We start from the raw sequence: 7,005 nt of genomic DNA on the forward strand, positions 1-7,005 counted from the left end.
CCCCGTATCTGTCCTCCAGGTAAAGTGCTCAGCTGTGTGGGAAACTGCATGAGCCCTAAGAGCCTGCGGTGCAGGACAATGGCTCAGGAGCCCACACCCTTCCACTGGGAGATGGCTGCTCCTCCTGTAGCCAGAAATTGGCGGTCCACACAGTTTAAAGAAGTAAAAACTTCCTACATGTACCGTTAATAACTCAGTTTTAGTCCGGAAGAAATGGATGAAGGTTAGAAAGTTCACAATTTTCACCTGACCCCAGTAAAAGTGTAATGTGAGCCAGAGAGCATATCGACTTGTACTGGGGAAAGACTGGAGTTCTAAAAGATTCATCAGAAGACATTTTTTCTTGACGAAGCTAATGGTGTTTCACCAGATGACAAGTTTTCATTATTTTGTGAGTTTGTAATGCAATTTTGAACATTGGATGAATGTTCTTTCTGGATGAAAGCAGAAAGAATCAAGTGAAAATAATGCTGTGGTCCATGAGGTATTTAAGGAAATGAGATTCATTTTATACAGGGAATGCACCAAACCTTGACAAAGTGGCTGACAGCCTGTTGGCAACTGCAGACAGTATGCCCTGGAACTGCTGAAGATCATGTAGGAAGAAGCTTGAGTAGTAACCTCTCAGAGAAAAGGGTGCTGATTTGCACAGTGCAGAGCAGTTGAAAGCACAAGCCATAGGCTTTATTAATAGGTGCAGTGTACTTGGACAACTTCGGGTAAAGATGGAAAACCTGGAAACATCAGGGTGGAAGTCCACAATTCACTCACCCTCAAGTAGTAGCAGGAGCCTTCTGAGCACTGACATCTGCAGTGTCCATGGTTTGGCAAATCCACCTAAACAGCTAAAACAGTCCTGAAAACTTCCATGAATTGTAAAACAATGGAACTGAGGAATTGACTTTTACTTCTCCGGGTTCAGAATGATTCTAATACACAAATCATAAGCAAAAGTTTCTCCTGTTATATTGTCCACAGAAAAGAAGCTGAAAAAGCCTATTGTTTGCTTTACAGGTGGATAATTTATGTTTTACTCTTCAGCTTTAAATTAGACTTATTATATTCTTAATTTACTTTAAGGCTGTAGATGATCTTCAATGACTTCTCTGATTTATATAATACTTTAATTTGTGTGTTCTACGTGCCTTGTCTTTTTCATCAAGTCTATGCACTAGATCCATAATACAGTAAGATTGGTAAGTAAAGATATTAAGTTTCAAAAGGATCTTTCATTATTTTAGAAAACAAAATGAATTTTATACGGTTTACCCTATGTTATGTCAAAGGTTCTGCTTAAAAGCACTTGTACTGGAGATTACCTGGAATGACTCCAGTCTAAGTTCTAGGAATACAATAGAGCCTACGGGCCTTCAAGATAAGTTATGGCAATATGCTGCTTCAGTTCTAATTTAATTTTCATTTTAGGAGTGAATACTATCCTATATCAATCCGATTATTTTCTTTAAGATAAACTTGCTCTGCCTAAAAGAATCTTGCCAAAATCATGAATCACTTACTAAAGGTGAAAGAGCCAACAAATTAACCTCATTGTATTTTCTTTCCTTTCAGTTTCTGGTGATGAGAACAGAATCTGAAGGCCACTGCTGAGGACTCTGGAGATAGGAAAGACAGAAAAAGGCACCTGCTGAATCCTTTGAGTTCTCTGTCCTCCCCACTATCTCCACAATTTGTGGGTGAGTCTCTCTTGGATTTGAACTCCACTCTTTTTGTGTTTGACTCTTTGATCTCACTAGCTCTTAGTCCAAGCTCAGAGGATCAGTCTTACTGATGAGAAAACTCAAATTTTGAGCCTGAGTCTCTACCTTAAGGTACAATCCAGTTTTATTTTTGCTACTGCTGGTTTTCATTACCCTATAAGCAAGGTAAGAAGCAAAATAATAAAGATGGGGTCCTCATACTCTTAAATTTTTGATTCTACACCCTCTGGAACTCTGGCATATTCATGATCAAAAATTATTTGGCTGGAACCTATGCCTATGAAACAAAATGGCAAAATCTCACCAAAGACAACCTAGAATGTCAATATTCTTTTTCATGGCTCTATTTCATTTAATGAATATATGCAATTAACTGGCCAATTTAGGTTATTTCCAGTTTGCAGTTTGCTATGGGTTAAATTGTGTTCCCAAAACAGGATGTGTTCAAGTCTTAACCCCAAGCACCATGGACATGACTCTATTTGGAAATAGGGTATTGGAAGATATGATTAGTTAAGATGGGGCCAAACTGGATTAGGGCTGGCACTAATCCCGTGTGACTGGTATCTTTATATAAGAAGGAAAGAATTGGGCACAGAGAGAGAAGATGCCATGTGATGGAGGCAGAGATGGAGTCATGCTGCCACAAGTCAAGGAGCACCAAGGTTTGCATGTAATTACCAGAAGCTGAAGAAGCATAAACAGATTCTTCCCTGTGTGTTTTGAAGGAAGTGTGGCCCTGCTGACACTTTGACTTCAGAACTGTGAGACGATGGATTTGTAGTTTAGTTGTTCTTTGCTCCAACAGCCCTAGGGCACTAAAACAGGGATTTTACAAATAATGATGCTGTAAACATTCTGATACATGCCTTCTGGTGGACATATGGATGGGTATCTGTTGGCTGTAGAATTGCTGAGTCAGAGTGCATGTGTAGGTTCAGCTTTAGGTTACTGAAAATAATTTTCCAAAATGGTTTTCACGTATTTATTTACCATTTTCTTTATTCTTCTGGAATTTGCCTTTCCATTTTTCCTGCCAATTTTTTTTAGTATAATATTTATTTTTACTTATTTTTTAGCAAATTTTTATTGTCTTTTTTAAAAGATACATAGATCACACTAAATGGTACATTAAAAAATATAAAAGGTTCCCATATATCCCACTGCCCTCCCCCAACTCCTCACACATTAACAACCTCTTTCATCAGTGTGGCACATTCATTGCATTTGGTGAATACATTTTGGAGCACTGCTGTGCCACACAGATTGATAGTTTACATTGTACTTTACACTCTCCCACAGTCCATTCAGTGGGCTATGGCAGGATATATAATGTCTTACATCTGTTCCTGCAATATCATTCGGTACAACTCCAAATCCTGAAAATGCCCCAATATTATACCTCTTTTCCCCCTCCCTGCCTTCAACAACTCCCATGGCCACTGTCTCCTCATCAATGATACAATTTCTTCCATTGCTAGAGTCACAATAGTTCTATAGTAGAATACCAGTAAGTCCACTCTAATCCATATTTTATTCCTCCTTTCTGTGCACCCTGGGATGGCCATGTCCACTCCACTTCTAAATCAAGAGGGTGCTTAGATCCCACATGACTGCTGGATGGAATTCTCCTGCTTACCATTGTAGTCTCTCTCAGTTTCCTTGTGTGGTGGTTGTGCATCCTCACCTCCCTGTTAGCTGATCTGGGTGAGTCCCAATGAACTGGAGAGTAGGTGTTACAACTCTGCTGAGGCTCAGGGCCCAGCTGGCACATGGACAGTCCAGAAATTCAAGTCTCCTGAGCATCCACCAATCTCAGCACTGACCACAGGTTCAGTAAAAGTAACAGAAGAGGCATGTGTAGAGAGGTTACATCTGAGCCAACTCCATTACACTCAGGAGCACAAATTCCAAAGTAGGGCCCACTAGCAAGGCACTGAACTCTAGAGCCATCTGCCATGACTGTAGAACCTGTGTGTCTCTGTAGCCCTCAGGAGCACCAGTACCTGGGGTTGTATCTACTTTGGCTGTCTCTGGGATCCTGCTGGGACGTGCATTCACATCACTCCTCTGATGACCTCTGGACTCATTTTGAAGTCTATTAGCCTTATATGGAAGATTTTCCCCTCTTTCATTTGTGGGCACACTTTGCATGCTGTGGATACTTCTGCTTCATCTATCATCTATCATATATGATACAAATGACACATCACAGTCAAACTATGAAAGTCAAACACATTTTTTTACCTTTCTTATAATGAAAATTTTATTTTTAAAGGAGCTTTAGATTACTTAAATATGACATAAAAAATGTAAGGAATTCCCCTATGTCCCCCTCCCTCCCCCTCCCACACTTTGCCACATTAACAAAATCCTCAGTAGTGTGGTATACTTGTTGCAATTGATGAACTCGTATTGAGGCATTGTTACTAACTATGGAGTACAGTTTATAGTTTATACTTTGTCCTGCACAATTTTTTGCTGTGACAAAATATACCATGGCCTGTATTTATCCCTGCAATGTCATGGAGGATAAATCCAATGTACTTAAAGTGTCCCCATGTTATACCTATTTTTCCCTTTCCCATCCCTTGGAACCTCTGGTGGCCACTGCCTTTACATCAGTGATAAGTGTTCTTCCATTGTTAGAATAATAACACATTTTATAGTAGAATAATAATAAGGGTACTTTAGTCCATTGGTCATTCCCCATTCTTGAAGATTTGGGGTTGGTGACACCCCCTCTGCTTCTAATATAGAGGGGGCCTAGATCCAGGGGGGAGATGAATGGGACTGTCTTGCTAGGTACTGTCTGTACCTTGGAATGGTATTGACCATCATCATCTCCTTGTTAGTTGTCCTGAGTGAGAGGAATGATATATTCAAAGCATTGAAGGAAAAAACTGTCAGCCATGATTTCTATATCCAGCAAACTGAAAGTGAAATAAAGACAATCCAAGATAGACAAAGAGTAAGAGAATTTTTCATTAACAAATATGTTGTCTTGGTTTACCAGGTTGCTCTGACAAATATCACACATTCTTGGCCTAATCAAATGGAATTTATTGCCTGATAGTTTTAAAGACTCTAGGTCCAAAATCAAGTTGTCAGCAAGGCCATGCTTTCCCCTGGAGTTGTAGCATTCTGGTGATGGCAGTCTCTCATTTCGCGGTGATGTCCTGTATCTCCTCCTGTGGCTTTCTCTACTGTCTGTGACCACATTTCTTCTGTTTATAAGGGACCCAGTATCACAGATTCAAGTCCACCCAGATTCATTCACACCACACCCAAATAGAATCCTAGAAGCTCCTATTCACAAATGAGTTTATACTTTAACTGATAATACAACTTCAAAGGGTCCTATTACAAATAGGTCAATACAGGAACATGGATTAAGAATGAGAACATGTCTTCTTGGGGATATATAATTCAACCACCCAAAACATGCCTTACCAAAACATCTTAAAGCTAATGCTTGATATTTCAAAGAAATTACTCGAGATAAGGGCTGAAATTCACAGGGAGAAATGAAGAACATCAGAAATTATAATTACTTGAGTAAATAGAAAAGGCTATAGAGATATACTTTTTCTCATTTCTTGCCTTAATGTCTATAAAAGATATAAGATTATCTAAATCAGTAATTATAATTTTATATGGTAAATTCATAACATACATAGATATATTGAGAATGGCATACAGAAAAGGGGAAGACATGGAGGTACATTGGAGAAAATTTTCTACATTTTTCTGAAATTACATTAGCATTGATCTGAAGTAGACTGTGGTGAATTGATACATATATTCTTATCTTTCAATTAAAATCCTTAAGGAATAACTAAAGAAGTTCAAATTAATTTATGTAGGGCTCTACAAATGTCTAACACAACAAAGGCAGTCAAAAGGAACAGAAAAACAAAAAAGAGAGAGACAGAAAACAAACCCCAATGTGGGAAATATACATCTAAACATGACAATAGCTATATTAAATATGAATAATCTAAACACTCCGAAGTCAGAGATTGTCATGCTGGATGAAATTGCAAGACCCAATTATGTACTGTCTATAAAAGACACACCTTACATTCAAAGACACAAATTCAGTACCATAATAGAAAAAGATATACCATTTAAATAGTATTCATTAAAGATCTGGGGTAGTTATATTATTATCAGGCAAAATAGACTTTACAGCAAGAAATATCACTAAAGATACAGGGAAACATTGTATAATAATGAAAGGGTCAATACATGAGAAAGATATGACCATTGTAATTATATGCATGATTAACAACTATGCCTTCATGTATTAGTACATAAAGGAAAAGGGCTGGCACCTAGCGCAGAGATAATGAAGTAAAGAGGAGGAGGCAAGGTTACTGTCAATTCCTCCCACTTTATGCTGCCAACAAACAGCATTTATCATGATTGTTTTAATCATCTATTAGTTTGGCTCATATAGAGCAGGATCTTCCTCTAAATGCTCGGCCTATAGCTCTCTTTAGCATGCACACTTGATATGCAATGAGTGTTACTGAATAAATGAATTAGTAAGCAGTGAATAAATGAATGCAACCTCTGCCAGAGATGGGGAAGCAAGGGACCATAATTTGTTATAGGAACTATAATAAAATTTTTGGATGCCTTCTGTAGTCCAAATGGAATTCCTAGGCTTGTTAATAGTAATTCATTGAAAAACAGAAATGTGGTACTCAACCTTTAGCACCTCTATTCCTTTCTTGGATATTCTCATTGCTCATTGCTGTGGTTAAATCCATTTCTTCACTTTTTCAAACTTATTTTACCTGAATTTTATTAAGATCTTGAGAACTGCCCTTTAGAACCCTCTTTGTAATACTCTGACCTCTAGTGTAAGATAGCTCTGAGGTGGTGGGGGATGAGCCTGGAGAGATGGATCATGCTAGGCCATGGTGGGGAGTTTGAACTTTATTGTGCAGACTACATAAGCCATTGAAAGATTTTAGATCTGGGAGTAATTGTCTAATAGGCATTTTATAAATATCCTAGCAGCAACATGGAGGATGAATTGGAGTCAGACCAGGCCAGAGGAAGTAGAGGGAAGTTTTTGACAATGATACTAAGACTTGAAAACAGGAATGGGTGGAGGGGTGAAATTAAGGAAACATTTAAGAATTAGGGTTGACATATTTTCATTATTAAATTACACCAAAGAGAGTGGGGGTAGTTAAGGAAACCTGCCTTCTTCTGGCTTAGAGAATTGTTGGTGACATTCATCCAGACAGAGAAGATCTTTAGTTTGAGTGCC

This window comes from Dasypus novemcinctus, chromosome 25, assembly GCF_030445035.2.
Source record: "Dasypus novemcinctus isolate mDasNov1 chromosome 25, mDasNov1.1.hap2, whole genome shotgun sequence".
Taxonomy (NCBI): Eukaryota; Metazoa; Chordata; class Mammalia; order Cingulata; family Dasypodidae; genus Dasypus; species Dasypus novemcinctus.